The sequence below is a fragment of the Rhea americana genome, unplaced genomic scaffold (genome assembly GCF_003343005.1).
Source record: "Rhea americana isolate MKP2758 unplaced genomic scaffold, rheAme1 scaffold_28, whole genome shotgun sequence".
NCBI classification, from domain to species: Eukaryota; Metazoa; Chordata; class Aves; order Rheiformes; family Rheidae; genus Rhea; species Rhea americana.
In genome coordinates, this window is record NW_028186401.1 from 4,551,519 (window position 1) to 4,566,678 (window position 15,160).

Below are 15,160 nucleotides of genomic sequence, written 5' to 3' on the forward strand. Positions count from 1 at the left end.
TTTTTGTATTCATTTTTCTTATGCTCCATCTACTTACTGCAAAACATCTCCTGAGGATGGGAGCTAAAGTAGACTCATGCTCTCAAATATCACCATAGAGTAATGCTGGCTGCCTTATTTTCCTTTCCTGCTGCCTTGTTCCAGCCCAGTTCTGCTGAACTTGCTTAGGGCTGGGCTGCTGCTTGCAATCAGACAACATGATGTAGTGTGGGAACAACTCACTGACAGCATCCCTGAGCCTGTGATAAAGAGGAGTCCTGAGACAATTCGTCTTTAGACCACAGTCCAGATTGCTCTCATGATCCCTTCTATCTTGTGTTTATCACGCTAGCTCTAAGCAGTGTAAGAACGGATCTATTTGTATGGCTTTCATTTAGGAAAAGGTTGAAGCCTTTGATCAGTTCAGAGAGTTAAGAGTAATACATGCTTTCAGGTCTTCTTAGTCTGTGGCACAGAGTCTTATTTTTTTATCAGATAAACTTATTTGGGACATCTGGAACATGGGAATTGAGCGCAAGGCAATCTTTACTTGCAGTGCAGCAGGGAAATGAGGGAAGTTCAAGTGCAAGATGTGTCGCAGGAGAGCTTAGCATTTGGTATTTAGGATCATGGTTTCTGCACAGAGGTGCGCAAGAGTCAGCTGTATAGTTCTTTAATCCCTCATATTTTTAGTGGTGGGTATTCTGGGCTTATATTAAGGAATTTCACAAGATAAAAAAGGCTACTCTGGGAATGCTACAAAAACGTAGCTCGGAGGCATGTCTCGGCATGTATTGTGCTGTGCCTCCCACGTGGTCTGTGGTAGTCCATTCTGAAATGATGCGTGTTTCTTGGGTCAATGGAGCCTGAGTTACCCAAGTGAAGACTTTTCCCTCCTAAGATCTTCAAAATGACTTGTGTTTTGAGGAAGCATCCTCCCAGTTTTGCCGCATGTAAGTGCGTCTGGACTGTGGAATAAAGGCACACATGCTTACAATAAAAAAAAGAATGAATCTGCATTCTTCTCTGCTGCTTTTATGTGGGCCTTTTGGCTCGTGACTCACAGGCTCTTGTAGAGGCTTCCGAGCCAAAAATGCTGCTGCATTTTTCTGTGTCACATGCTGCTTTGCCAGGTCCAGTAATAGCAACTATTGGACAAGAGAGGAGAGAATGATACAACCTGTCTTACCGCAAGTGTGTGTGGAATCAGACTCATGGGAAGTTAAAGATGACTTTCATAGCCAGCAAAAAACTGTGTGACGCTTCCTCCTTTTTCTCATCCCTGTGCATGTGTTGCTGTTAACACCCTGAATACTTGTGGAAATAGTAGTAATAGTGAAGGATTTCTCTGCCATTTTGTGCTAGAAAATGTACTGCCAACAACTGGGAGATGTTCCTGGGAAAATGAGATCTAGCAGTAGAAGGGAGGATTTGAATTACAGTTGGAGAGCATTGGGAAATGCATACTTTTGGTAAATGATACATTCAGCTGAGAAAGGAAATGCAAAGTGGAGACCCCATTGAATTCGCAAAATGGAATGAATGCCCTGCATAATGAAGATATTTCCCGTAATAGTTTACCAGAACTTTTTCCACATGCCGAGTCCCCCAAACGGTGCTTTTGTTTTTTATACTTTCCTCTTTCCTTTCTAAATTTTTACACTGTGTCATGCAAAGACCTTTCCTGTTAAAGCACAGTGTTAAAGAGAAAATCAACCAATCTTTTGGGCTGTATTTTAAAGTCATTTGGTGRGTTGATATTTTGGCCTATGTCTAAAATGTTCTGGAGAAGCCATATAGTAATAACCAGTTATGTATGATCAGAAAAAAAATTTGTAGGCTGGGACCATATGACTTTTTTTCCAATTAAGCACTTGTGTCCTCTGCTGGATTCCTCCAGTGGGACATTGAGAATAAGGTCAAAAAATATGCTTTTATTGTTTATTAAATTCATAGCAGCACTTTATCTATTCCATGTCTCTCCTCATTTAGAATATATGAACATTCTTAATGCACAATTTTTGAAGTGCTTTTTCTATACAGCATTTCTGTACAGGTTTATAGAACTTCTTTACTCCATTAATAAGTGTAGAAAATACACAATATACAATATGACTGTAAACAGTATTTGCTACCACTGAAGGAAAAATTACAGTCAGGGAGGCTTATTTTYAAAGATTTTCTGTTTTCTTAATCTTCCTAAATATTTTGAATTAATCTTTTCTCTTTCATATCAAAATTTAACTTAAATTCAGTTTGGAAGCACTGACATGTAGTCAAATTTGCTCTGAGGCAAAATAAGTATACATGTTTGTGTACATTGGTGTGTGAATATCTGCCCCATGCAAAACGGAAAACAAATTTCCCATAAACTTTAAAAGAGCAGACTGTGCTACTCTTGGACTCCCCATTCTTCTGACATAATCTTGCAAGGGCTGAGCAGTGTGGCACTCCAATCCAGCCAAGAGCTTCCCAGCATATTTAATGCTAGTCAGGTAAGGATTTTCACTGACCTCAGTGCCGAGCTTACTTTCAAACCACGACACACTTTGCTGAGCARTGTTGAATGTGCTGGGGGATTAAAGGCTCTGCTCTCCAGGGCTACTCGAGTGCTTACTTCCTAGCAACTGATTAATGCTTACCACAGGAGGATGAGATTCATCTCGTTTCGCATCAGCCATCTAAAAATTTAGGCAAATGCTATGGAAGCTAGGTCGCTGGACCTTCTGTCCATCCAAGGGGGAGACAGGCACACCTAGAACACACTTCATCCCATGCTRAAAATGTTGAAAAAACCCTGGTATTGCAGCTCACTGCAGACTATAGACAGGGACTAGACTGTGTCCAATTTTGGCACCTTCTTCTCCATGTTCCCCCAGTCTCTTAGAAAATGTGTTTGGCATTGGGTAAGCTTGAGGTGTTTCTCACTTGAGATCTCAACTGAAAGGAGGGGAAGCAAGCCTCATGTGAGATGAAGCAAGAGCTATTTGCGCTGATTTTAGGCAAGCAGCAAAACCCTTTTGGGTTGCAGAGTGCTTACCTCAGGATGTGGTTTTGCCTTCAGCAGCAGTGCACTTTAAGCGGCTCCCATCTGTAACTGTTCCCACAGCAGGGTTTACTTTGGGGTTGTGGGCTTCAGCCTCTCAGGACTGCATTGGGAACCTGATCTATCCGAAAACCAATTCCTCCCATCCTTCCCAGTGGGCACGTTGCAGGGCTGATGATCCTGCCGGAGCCTGCTGTTTGCTGGTGGGGACCACGGTGGCTGCAAGGAGAGGGGACCTCCCTCTTTCAAGGTAGCCAGCAGTGGGATGCGTAATGATAGATTAATAATTTTTACTCTATCCCTCTTGAATTATACAACAAGTTTTCAAGCGTTACTGGCTTTGTGAAGTTCCAAACCAGCTAAATTTTTCAGGATTTTACRTCAGGGCCTAGCCTAATTGATAGGAACAAATGTAATCTATGTTTACRTCATGTTGTTTTCTTTGTCCTGTTGGTCTTGGGTATTAGGAGATAGGAAGGGTCTGGGAGTAGGATTGTAGTTGAACATAACAAGGTGAATCTAGGGCAGAACAGGAGGCTTAACTTGCAATTTCCTTGTCTTTGTTGCTTAAGTCTGACCCTTTGCATTGTTTAATGTTTTGTATTTAATTTCCTCAGTTGCTTAAGGAGTGGTTGGGGCCAGCAGAGGAGCTTCGAACTCTACTCGGAGATAGGGCATGAAGGATTATAACAAAAAACTTGTTTTTCACTCCTGCTGGAGGCTTACTTATTTCAAAATGTGTCAGGCAAATTAAGTGCTAGTTCCAGAAGTGCAGAGAAAGCTTTTAGTTCTAGGTAGCTCATAACTTTGTTCTGTAGCCTTGAGTATGAAATAAGAAAATCCAGCCCTAGCTGTTGTGGTGCAATTTGAAATGAGCTAGATTCAGTGCATCGGTGAGCAGAGTTTTGCTGGCAGCAAAACAAGATTTGATCTTTTGCAGCGTCTGTGTTTAGCTTTTCTTTCCAACCATAGCACTTAGCTCCTTTCTTCTCTGGTACTCTGGCAGTTGAGAGGTAGAATTTGCAAAGGAAAACAGATGTGGAAAAGTTACCAAAGACCAAGTACTTTGGCCTTATTGGGCTTGGTCTCCAACTTTGAATTGCTCCTGTGAGGCATTTACAGACAGGCCTGATCCTGAAGTTGTGGTCCTGAGAGTGCAAATTATGGGTGAAATTTTTCAGCCTATTGTAGAAGTAACTGTATGTAAATGATTCTAGTACTTTCTTGTGATCCTAATGTCATCTCAAAAAAAAAAAAGCAAAAAAACAAATAAAAACAACTCCTCAGTCCACGCTCTGTCTCCAAAAAGTAAAAGTCTCTAAGGAGATGTTTATCTTTTGTAGGAACAGTGAAACAAACTTGTTTTTTTCCTACTTCTCTGTCTTCCCCCGCCCTTTCCATTCTTTCTTAATCACATGCATACCTGCTAGCCCTTTGTCACTGAGGACTCTTACAGGAAAAGATCTTTGTTGCTTAGGAATTAATCAGCTTCTGCTATTTGTTGTCCACCTGAGGTTCTCAGGAGATCTCACTCTTGCATCACAGGCAAGAATTTAGATGTAAATACAGAGCCCTTCCCTTAAGTCACTGGTGAAARGACCTATCTGTAGAGGTCTGCTGCCCTTCAGCAGGCCCAGCCACCACGCAGATGTGTCTTTGCACTTGTCTTAAGCTCRGCTAATTGCACAGTATTGCCAAAAGAGGAGGTACCAGCTTCCCTGCTGACCCAGGGCTTTTCTTGTGCTGGTACCAGCATTCSTGGGGCAGCCTGCTCAACTACATCAAGGAACCTGATCCAGCAGAAGAATAACCCAGCAGACAAAATGTAATTGTTAGCCTAGTTGGATCCCTGATCCAGGCGACAGCAGTCCTGTGGGTGCTGGCAGGCTTGGGGAGGATGAGACCTCTTGGTGACAACTGACAGAATTTGTTTTAAACTGATTGTGAAACCTCACCATAAATAAAAGCTCTGGGTACAGAAAACTGTTCAGCAGATAACTGTGAAAGAGCATTTCTAAAGCTCAGATGTATCTTTGGCTGGTGGTGTTAAGTRGTAGGGCTTTCAGTGGATGATCTAAGAACTGTGGGATTGATACRCCTTTTGAAAGCAGACTGTTTAAGAGATTTCCTGTGAGAGTATAACTCTTTATGAAGCAGATTTTCTTTACCTGTAACACCAATTACTACTTACGATATGATAGATTATCTGTGATCTCTAGCAACCTCTAGTGCTAAATGCTTGTGCCTTACACTTGCACCCCTTGCATTTTGCTTTGATGGGAAAATGGCATGATGAGCATTTGCTAACACTAGGAAGTAGGATAAACAGATTAGGGAAGATGTATTGATTATCTCAGAATATATGTTTTTTAATCTAAACCAATTCTTTATTTAGGTGTGTCTGAGCAGGTGGTAAATCTTAGTATCTTTGACTTGTTTTCTGTCATTTGTAGAAAAACCAGTCCGTGTTTGTATCATTTCTAAAGGGTGTTATTTTCTATTGCTCGTGTGTGAGACACRCAAGTTAAATCGGCTTCTGTGCGTCACTGTGCTTCATGGTGTAAGAGCCAATCTGCTTCTGGTCCTAAATGTGCTATGGAAAAGTGCACGCACCCTTAGACGTCAYGGTGAGCATTTTAATTGGGAATGTCTTGGAGTGGTGTGTAAGTATAGACCAGAAAAATGTTTAGCAATAGATGTTATCTGTGGAATAACTTCTACACTGAAGTCTGCTGTTGTTAAGGCCAGTGCACCTGGAGGGGAAAAAAAAACAATCAGAAGTAAAATTGTTATCTTGAAAAAGATAATTCAAACCTCAACAAATGAAAGCTATAGAGAATAAAACTATTTGACCSAAGGTAAGAACAATATTAAAATCTGTRATATTGTCTCTGGCTTAAAACTTTTTCCCKTGGAAGAAAATAACAAGGTTTTCAGCAAACGTATGTCCTAAAAGCAGACCACTAGATCAGTGATTTAAATGCTAATAGACCCAGTTCGTCCAGTCATGTTTGGGGACAGACGGCTGCCTCAAGAAATGATGATAATGCCCTTAAGTACTATTTTTGCTGCTAGGGTTATTCCTTTGCATTTCTGAATAGAGGATTTATTTTGCTCTTGGAACAGCACATAGAAGATACTTAAATCTGTGATACTAAAGCTTTCATGTAAGGCAAGCTGCTTAGCCTCTGCATCCGGGAAAAGCTCCTCCTGTGCTAGATGGCCTCTGCGCTCCAAGAAGCCATCGTGCTCTCCGAACTCCTTAACCTCCTGGTGTGTGTTACACAGTTGCTCTACGCCCTCTGCATCCATGTGCCTGGTGATCACGTGCACGGATAAATTCCTGCATGTGCAGGATTGCTTCTGAAGAGAAGGCGGCTGGGGTTGAGCTGTGGAACTAGGAAACTCTTGGAGGCTGCTTCTGAGGCAACCAAATATTGCCATGGTGGGTAGGATCAGTTGGAATAAAGCAAGGAGCAAAACCTTTCTGGTCCTGTAAAGTGTGCTGTATTGAAAATGCTATGCTCATCATTAAGTTTAAGCAGTGAACAGTCCCCGAAAGCTCCTGAAGGCCGGTTAAATATTGTTTGGGATTTTTTCGTTCCATGGTTTGTTACAAGAGCTGCTACCCCTATTTGCTGTTKTGCTGGATGATGAACAAGTCCTGAGGGAAGCAGGCAAACAACATGTGGATAGAAGATTAGCAGCAATTGCAGGAACTGGGGRTACGGGAGACCCAAGCGATTTGGGGTCATGTGTTTGCAGCAGGTGAATCACCWGCCCTCTCTTACATAGGCGTACATGGCTAGAGACGCACTTGGGAACCCTGTGTGCGTGTGGAAATGCTGGAGGTGCCTCGGCTTCGTTGCTGTACGTGCGCTCGGGAAGTGCCTGCCGGCCCTGCTGAGACTGAGAGCGCATTGCACAAGCCGTCCTTTGCAGGTGCACTGGAAGAAGGGCGTGCCTTGGCAATTATAGGCAGTTTTACCTTTTTGTTTTTCCTTTGGTGCTCATTGCATTGGTTAAAATGATACCTTGGTTTACCTGCGTGGAGAGGGCACGAGGCGGGGGGGGAACTGCCGCCGCTGCTTTGACCGAAGATTGCTGGCTTGAGGGATTGGCCAGGAGGAGAGACCCAGTACCGCAGTGAAGGAACGTCCTGGGGCGTGTGTCGGCAGGGTTGCATAATTGCACTGTGTACCTGCGGCAGGGTTTGGTAACCAGCAGTAGCCTGCACGTCAAGTGTTTGTTTTTGTTTTTTTCAGGATGCCTAGCAGCTGCTCGTGAAGTCATCGCAGCGCTAGTTTTGTGACCGGCCGTAAATCTCGATCCGTGATAACGCGGGGGAGGAGTGCGCTTTGYAGAGGCAGTAAGGAGCAGGTCTCGCGCTGGCCACATCCAGCCCATGCGTGAAATGCACGGGAGGGCTGTGCGGCCGCAGCGGAGGTTAAACCGTGCTGCTTGAATCGCTTCTGGGTGCAGAGCGCTGGCAGGTCTTAAGCAGTGTTTAATACCAGGCCTTCAGACACAGCTTATCTGTGCATTTTGCTGCCTTGCTTTGGAAATCTTGTTACTGGTGGCAAAAGCTTGCTTCCTCCCCCAGCATGCACTCAGAAGTCATTGAAGCGCTGGGCTTCCTGACTCTTTGGTAATTGGGCAAGATCTGCCTCCCAGTGTGATGTGCTAATCTGATTTTATCACATCTCTTGCTTTTCTGCTTGTAATGTGCTGCATTATTATGAGCTGTCTCTTTGAAGATATTATTGTTGCAGGCCTCCAGCTCTTTTGAGGAAAAGAGAGGCAACTGAATGAAAATGGTCTTTCTGCTGTGTTTTTTTTTTAAAAAAAAAAAGAAAAGAAAAATGTTGAGCTGCACGRAAGCAAACCAGGCAGCCCGTTGAAAAGGTTGCAGGGTAAAAGGTACTCGACAGTTGCACGCTGTTAACTTTCAGCTGTCTGCCGTGGTGATGGAAACTGCTTGACCTGCTGCAGTGACAAAAGACTTGTAACAGTTCCCGCGGATAAGTTCCGCTTTGGCAAAAGCGAGTCTGTCAATAAATGAAGCAAAGTACAAATGCAGAGCAATTCTCCGAGCTCTGCCGTTGTGTACCCGGTGATACTCGTGCAGCGAACAGCACTGCTRCTTCTCCTGTGAAATGCCCGCTTACCCGGCAGACCGCTTTCCAAGCGCTCGCGAGGAAGAGAGTTAAGCGTGTGCCAAGGCACTTCATAAACCTGCTGCACATGCCTTAGTGCAACCAGAAACACGCTGGGCGCCCTTGCGTACAGGATGGGCCTGGATACTTCATTCAAAGTGCTCTCGGTAACCTCTGAAAGTCACGAGAGCTCTCTGCCCTCCGCRCTGCAGCACGGTGCCTCGTTCCTCGGCGCCGGGGTCTCTCGGCTTCTGGGATTGCAGTGTGCCCCAGTGGTCACGAAAACCAGTGTGTGCGTGGGGAGGAAGGACGGTGTGCAAGGCGTGTAATAATATGTGGAAGTGAGATGTTCCCATTCTGGGTTTTAATAAAATTAGCGGGATATTTTCCAGATGAAAGGGAAATGTGTGGTGTTTTTATAAGAAGAGCAGTGATGTTCTAGTCACTTTTAAGCACTTCTACRTAAGGTGGAGCATCTCTTCTTGAGACTTTTGCTTGAAAACTCACTTGCAACTATTGGTGAATACATTCCAGTTTGACACTGTGACACCTTCCTTGCCATTATAATTTTGCTGCTGTCAGGTCTTTTGAGTCWTTCTGTATTGATTACCAAGATTGACCATGACACTTAACCGATTTTAAAAAGCAAGTAGTATCTTTCAGCTCTGATACTGGTGTAGCATTTTTCATCTGAGTGCTTTACAAAAAGAAATTAAAGTTATACTGTGAACTGCAATTTGATAGCTTGTTTATTGGCATAAAAGGTCAATACAGCATAAAAGAAAATTTCAAGTGAAATGTTTTCTCACATAGCATTTCATAGCACATCAATGCTGTGAAAAGAAGTCAATACTATCTGACCTAGTATTTGAACCTAATGAGCGGGGGAAAAAAAAATTCAGAAGTCCTGGGGTACAAGTATTCTCTTCCTTCCCCATAAACTATTTGTATTGCAAGTGCTCGTCAAATACAGTAATCTAGGTATTTGTTGGCATAGCTTATGGGCGATCTCTGTCTGTGTTGACCCTGTGCTGATAATACTTCATTAAATGAGGTTGCAGCTGGGGGTTAAATCACATAACATGGTGCAAAAGTCATTGCGATCATAAACTTAACAAGTTGCGCTGGAGTTGTGTCAGAAGCAATGTCTCTGCCTACAATGTGGTCTTCGGCTGAAAAAAAGGGACTGYTGTTTCCGTGAGGCAGAAGAGTGCTGCCAGGATAGACTCGAGGCTTATCTTCTCTGCTGCGTTTGAATGTGACCTCGGAGAGGTTTGGAGGAAGGGGATGGTTGCTTGCTTTGGAGCCTCTCTGCTGTGGATGGCACTGCTGCCAAACCAAGGAGCTCTTTGTGTTTACCCTTTAGCTTCTGATGCAAYGAAAGGGGGGTGTTCTTGACTAGATCTCACATGTTTAGAGTCAGCTGGTGGCTATGGGAAAACGTGATTTGTAATATGTAAGTCTTCAGTGAGCTGCCTAAATGCTTAATTGTTTGAAGTCTTGTGTAACCAGCCTGTAATCTGGGCATTTGGTTGCAGACTTTTGTTGCATCATTAGACCTTCTCATTCATTACTGATTTAGGAACATTATACAGATCTCCTAATTTATGTAGTTATGGTAAATGCTATGCAGCCCCAGTGACATGTTGTTTTGAGCAGTAAAACAACTTAATTCTAAGGTTGCCTGGTTGGTGCCTGGCAGATCTGGACTGCCTTGCRTCAGATCTAGAGCATATCCTCTGCAGGCACTAGACTAAGGCAAGTCTGCAGCTTGGTTTTGAAGGAATTTTGGATGTCGACTGTGTGGCTCTTGTGTGGCTCCTGCCTATGGTTGCATGCACTGAGTGCTGGGTGGAGAGGTCATAGCTATGGGATTACACTTTGTGCTCACCGTGATCTGTAAAACRTTGGATGGGTCACTTCATTTTCTGTGCCTTTGTGTCCCCTCCCAGCATTTATCTGCTTGATCTGTGTACATTGTGGCATGGCGAGTCTTGTGCACATCCACAGTGCTTGGCTCGAGAGGCCTTGGTTTGGGTTAGAACTGCAGGAGCTGTGATGGGAGACAGGAACATGTACGTCTGCACTTTGTTTTATACTGACATAACTACTAATCTGCAGCACTGAGGAGAAAGTTCATAGCAACGTGTCAGCTGACTATTATATGCTGATATGTGAACATGTACATCTTCCTGTTCTCATCACAAAGTTTGAGTGCCTTGCAGCTGATAATGATTTTTGCCTTTGTTACTGTGGTGAAGAAGTGCTGCTTTTCCTAATTTTACAAGTAGGAATTGAGACAGAGACTACARTTTACTATTGCAGCTTTGAACAATGAAAGTGGGGGATGATGCCATAACCTTGATGTCATGGCCTTGCTTTGAGCAAGGAGTTGGCCCTGCCAACATAAATTATTCTGTGATTCTTGTTTCTAACCATTCTTCCTTTTCTCAGAGTTATATTGAGTTCTGGAGCATGATATGTACTTGTTCATCAGTTGCGGGCCATCTTCCGAGGAAACCTTTAATCTAGTCTGTTCACTAGCTTCGCCTACTCTTTCCAAGTGTTTTGTCTGAATACCCCTGTAAGACGGGTTGTGCTTACTGAGGATATGAGTTGAGATGATGGTCTAGGTAGGTGGCAGTGTGATGGTCCGGTGAGAGCTTTGCCATACTGCAGTGCAGTGGCTCTGTTCAGGTGTGCTTCTCACCCTTGAAGAAGAACACGTTGCTAGAGAGGATATGCAGCAGTGAGCCGCTATTGCCTAGGGACACCTGCAGAAAGGATTGAACATATCCAAAGAATGTGATATGCTTGCTGCTCCCTTCGGCCTGTGAAGTTACGAAGCTTTGTGTGAAGAGCATACAGTATTTTAGCTAAGAAATGAGGCCCRTTCCGTTAAGTGGGGCACAGTATTRTTTTTGTGTGTTAGGAGGCAAGGTGCTGAGATGTTGCATCGGTGGTTCTTCATGACAGTAATACTGATCACAGACCTTGGCTTTCCTGTTGTTTACGCTTCCTCTGCACTCCTGGTCTTCTGAAGGGGATTTATTTTGGGCTGCAGCCCATATTATCAGAGGGCACAATTTGTTTAGATTGTAGCCTGGACGTCATCATACAGGAGACACAATTCTTGTACTAACAGAATAGCTGTGCTCTTTGGAAAGGAAGTGTAAAAAAAAAAAAAAAAAAAAATAGAGAGAGAGAGAGAAAGAAAAGGAGGGTGAGAAGTAGAGGTTCCACAGCAGAATTGGAACAGTTTGCATTTTAGAAATGGCTGTGGACTTGGTCTGTTATTGCAGCTTGCTGCTGTTTGCTTTATTTTTTGGACACTTGCTCTAATATGTTCCCCCWGTTACTGGAGATTGTTGGTCTTGCAGTGGTGATTCTGTGAAGTGTTAACATGTAGCACAGACTGCAGAGTTTAAAATCTGTAAGAGTTAAGTTAATGTCTTCCGCAGCTGTGATGGTGTTGTGGAAACTGTTTAAAGCCCTTTATCTCAGTCCTGATGTGGTTTTACAAGACTGTCTGGAAAGAAGTAGTTGCTGTGGCATACTTCAGCTTAAAGAAGATCAAATTTCTGCACCAAGTTCTGCTTTCATTATTAGAGTGTATTACCAAAAACACTGAATGGGCACATTTCCTTTCTTTTTCTTTTCTTTCTTTATTTCTTTTTTTGTTTGTTTGTTTTTCTTATAGTTTCAGCCTCCAAAATGTCAGCTGTATCCCTTTCAAAAGCACTTCTGCAGGGCAGTGCTCTTAAAGGTCAGGGGGGTTTAATTGCTTGCAGAGTCCCCGTGGCACCTCATCATCTCGTCTGGAGAAGAAGGTTTTGGAGGATTATTGTGCAAGAGAAGTTTATGGCCTTCTGATAGCTGACAGGGGCAAGGCAGAGAGAGGTACCAAAGCTCTCCTGGTCCCTGTGCTTTGCTGCTCTTGAACTCTGCAGGCTGTTTTGCCATCGGTGGTGGAAGTAAAAAGCAAAAGAAAACCTCTATCTCTATATGCAGATCCTGAAGTTGTAGAGAGAAAATCTGAGATGGGAGCAAGGATGAAGGACCCTTGCCTGAGTGGCTTCCACGCTTCCCTTTCCCATGTCCGTGGGAATATTTCTTGCTATGAGTTCAAGGGAGGCTGTGGAGGTGCTTTTGGAAGGGCTGAAGCCTGACATTAACTCAATGCATATGACAGTAGTTTTGTCTCTTGGTAATCAGGATTAAGGGAACCCAGGTTAACATCTGAATGTTACTGCTTGCTCTGTGAACTGTGGTGTTACTTGAAAATTCTTAGCTTATTCTGCTGCCTGCTATGCTGGCAAAAGTTGAGAATGAGGCTGTGGTGAATGGATTTACTTTATATTTACACCTGTCCGAAGTGCTGCAGATTTTAGGCAAAGGAGTTTCTACATTCATAACAGGTTAACCTGTACTACTGAGTTCTGCAATAGCCCAGGTGTCTACTTAATTTTGGGTGACACTTGGATGCTGCTGCTGTTCCCCAGCCTTGGTGTGGATCCACTCGACTTTCCCTTGCGGTCATCAGATGCTGCCACAGCGAAACTTTCTCGCGTGTGGTTGTGGGAAAGGCACTGTCSGAGCAGAGGGCGTCCAGCCTTCCTTGAGGAGTCAGGATGCGCGGCTCGGGCCATGGGACAAATTTCCGAAATGGTCTTGCGAGCCAGCTTCTCTTGGGAGGCCCAAGAGAAGCAGGAAAAGGACGTCYGGTAATGAGAATATTGTGATATGTAAGTATAGGCTGTGTATTAAAAGAAATGAGATAACAACAGCATGCAGATATACATCCAGCAATTCAGGAGATAATGAGGAGAAGCAGCGCTTTCCCTGACATCATTCATTACAAAGTTGAGAGGAGGATTTGTAGTGTAAAACAGCCAAAACTCGGAAATACTCCAGAGGTTTGTTTGGGTGTCTTAGCTGAGGGCTTGGCTATGTTTGGGYGTCTTGGCTATCAAAAGGTTCCAGCTGTATCAAATAATCCAAAATAATCAGCAGTTCATCTCCTAGGCCATTAGTGCCCTGTTCTTGGTGCTGTTTTTTGAATTTGTTGAAAGCTTAATTATTGCAATTACAAACAGATGGTGAGATAACTCATTCTACATGTCAAAACCATCAGTTTGCAAAACAAAAAAAAACATGTAAGGCTTCTTGGAAAAAGAAAATGGCTTTGCGTGAAGGGAAAAAAGATCAAGCCTGAAAAGCAGTTTCCTATCTGCTGTGTTTCAGAAGGACAAGGCATCTCCGCTCTACTTACTYGAACCTTCAGAGGAAACAGCAGAGTAACTGGAAACCTTGAGATCTGAGCGCTTCACTTCACCCTGAGCACGCGTGTTTTGGAGAGCTTTGCTTGCTCCTGCTGCCCACCTCTGGGCTCTCCTTTCTGCACCTTCTCTCCCTTCAGTGCCCCCATCTGCTCCAAAATGGCATGTAAATGCAGAGTAACTCCCATCTTTCAGTGTGTTCACAGTCGTCCTCACTCCTTTCAGGTACAAATGTGCAGAAGGAGCTTTCTGATGCTTGGCTCTTCCTCCTGTGGAGGAAACATCAGGTGCAGGTCACATCTAAGCCACCAGGCTCTTTTTTTTTTTTTTTTTTTTTTTGGGGGGACATAAGAGCTTCTGTATTAAAAGAATTACTTATGTAAGTGCTCTTCTCCACAGGGCAAGTCACCTCTTCAAGAGAGTGTAAATAGGTACAGTATCTCTAAAACTTTCTTTCTGCTTTAACTGTYTCAGTGTGAAGGGAGCAAGATCATGGGCAGTCTGCCATTAAATARCTGTGCTTTGGCAAACAAGGCACTCTTTTTTTTTTCAGTTCAAGAGGAATAGGTTGTGTTCAGTTAGATGTCAAAGGGACTTGTCTTTAAATTCTCATTTAATTCATTATTGTTTGTGAGTAACATGAGATTGTGTTCTGCTTGAGCCCGTTTGGATAGAAATTAGCCAAACAGGGTTGCAGGTCAGAATGCAGGAATAATGGCAGAGCCATGTAGGAACCCGATCACTTTTTAAAGTTTTCCTTATAAAGATGCTGTTTGCAAGTAAATATGAAAAGAAGCAGGTACTCATTAGTTTACTAGTAAAATTTTCAAAATTGAGTTTATTTCCAGTTATTTTCCTTACAGAAAATGCATTTTTTTTTTCCTTTTTAAGCTGGCTACTTTTACAGTTGTTTTCTTAGCCCAGTGAATATGATGTGGAAAGAGATTCAGCTGATCTGGGATCCGTTCTCTGCTCAGTCATTACCTGGCAGAGTGACCACGGTCAAGTCCTTTTGCTATCTGTATGTCATCATCTTCCTCTGATAATAAGGAATAATTGTGAACTCATTCATGAAAAGGAGTTTGATCACCCATATGAAGAGCATCATGACTGTCTTTTTCTTTGCTCATAGTTGTCACAAAGTYTTTCTTCAGCTTTTTTTCTCCCTCRTTTTTCTTGTGTCAGGATCCTGCATGGTGGCTGAATTTTGCCCAGCAGTCTCTTCTTTGGGTTAGCACCTTTCATCGAGTGTCTACATATTTTGATTTCTCTATAAGCAGCTTCTTCTGTCACTTTAAGTATGATAGCTTGGAAGTCTGATGCGTTTCAAAATCCTGCTTTGCTATTGAGGGCTGGCCCATACTTACAGGTTCTTGATAGAACCAGCTGCAGAGGCCTCTCCTGATTTTATAGGTGTCTTTAGCAAGTAGAGAAATGGGATGTTTGAAGAATTTGGCTGGCTGCTAAGGGAGGCTGATGGTTGAAAAGCTCCAGAATAATTGCTTCTAAAAGGTAAAACATAGAGGATTGGGGGACATGCTTTATAAAAACATCATCTTAAGMTGCAGAAAAGAGAAGCTATGTCAGGGTTCATCTGCACTTGGAAWTTTTTTCAGAATAAGGGAGAGGGAGAATTCTGGGAGAAATCCACATGAGGAAAGCCGCCTTCTGAAAATAGGTGCACCTCCTGCACATGCAGG

At 43.3% G+C, this 15,160-nt stretch overlaps 1 protein-coding gene across 13 annotated transcripts in view; it reads left to right on the plus strand.

Moving 5' to 3' along the window:
- Positions 1–15,160, plus strand: part of AKAP13 (A-kinase anchoring protein 13) — a 230,946-nt gene that overhangs the window by 33,852 nt on the left and 181,934 nt on the right. The gene's annotated exons all lie outside the window — the stretch shown is intronic.